We start from the raw sequence: 898 nt of genomic DNA on the forward strand, positions 1-898 counted from the left end.
GCACATCTGGCAGTTTTCTGTTGACATATTGTTCCAAATGTTTTTGGATAATTTTCAGCAGAATCTTGCTTGCATGTGATATTAATGATATTGTTCAATAATTTCCTCACTCAAAAAGAAAAAAAATATACATGATTGTGAAGGCCATGGCCTGTATCAGGTGGTCCTTAATCTCCAGACTTACATCGTTGCTCTTCGGTGCACTGGAGATATCCCTGACAGCATTTTTTTCCCAGTAGCAAATTACCAAATGAATAAACTTATTGTTACTAGGTGCCAGTGAGTAGACAGTGAACTCATTGCAACCCATGAACAACAGAGCCAAAACTTGCCCTATTCTGCGCCATCCTCATCATCTCTGATATACTTAAAACCCACTGTTACAGTCACTGTGCTGATTCATCTTGTTGAAGGTCTTCCTCTCCCTTTCACCAACTCTCAAACTTTCCAAGTATGATATCTTTATCCAAGGACTAGCCTTGTCTGCCAAAGTGCTTAAGATGAAGTGTCACCATCTAAGGGAATACCCTTAAAACACCCTTGTGTTTTCTCTAAGACTTATTCTTTTTTTTTTTTTTTGCAGTCCATAGGGTACTCTTCTCCAACACCACCATTCAAAAGTTTCAATTCTTTGAACTTATTGTCTAACTTTCAGATGCATAGGAAGCAGTTTCTATTTTTTATAAACATATTTTGTATTTTCTTCCAAAATTGCTATAGTACTATTTATTAATAATTAGTAGTCATCAAAGCTAGCAATTGCTAACAAATAATGACTGAATATCGATTAGTTTAAACAAATGTTTCTAAGTGTTAAAAAGTGTTAATGGTAAACTAATGATTATAAACTGTCATGCAGATGATACAACCTTGCTTGTAGAAAGTGAAGACAACTTGA

This window comes from Elephantulus edwardii, unplaced genomic scaffold, assembly GCF_000299155.1.
Source record: "Elephantulus edwardii isolate Elephantulus edwardi_28Jun2011 unplaced genomic scaffold, EleEdw1.0 scaffold00075, whole genome shotgun sequence".
Classification (NCBI taxonomy): Eukaryota; Metazoa; Chordata; class Mammalia; order Macroscelidea; family Macroscelididae; genus Elephantulus; species Elephantulus edwardii.